The sequence below is a fragment of the Schistocerca americana genome, unplaced genomic scaffold (assembly GCF_021461395.2).
Source record: "Schistocerca americana isolate TAMUIC-IGC-003095 unplaced genomic scaffold, iqSchAmer2.1 HiC_scaffold_1150, whole genome shotgun sequence".
In the NCBI taxonomy this organism is placed as follows: domain Eukaryota; kingdom Metazoa; phylum Arthropoda; class Insecta; order Orthoptera; family Acrididae; genus Schistocerca; species Schistocerca americana.
This window is the reverse complement of record NW_025725210.1, coordinates 37501-37838: the sequence shown is the minus strand read 5'-3', so window position 1 is coordinate 37838 and position 338 is coordinate 37501.

The window sequence follows — 338 nt, the reverse complement described above, 5'->3', positions numbered from 1 at the left end:
TAAGGTACGACATAGGTTAGGTTAAGGTACGACATAGGTTAGGTTAAGGTACGACATAGGTTAGGTTAAGGTACGACATAGGTTAGGTTAAGGTACGACATAGGTTAGGTTAAGGTACGACATAGGTTAGGTTAAGGTACGACATAGGTTAGGTTAAGGTACGACATAGGTTAGGTTAAGGTACGACATAGGTTAGGTTAAGGTACGACATAGGTTAGGTTAAGGTACGACATAGGTTAGGTTAAGGTACGACATAGGTTAGGTTAAGGTACGACATAGGTTAGGTTAAGGTACGACATAGGTTAGGTTAAGGTACGACATAGGTTAGGTTAAGGTAC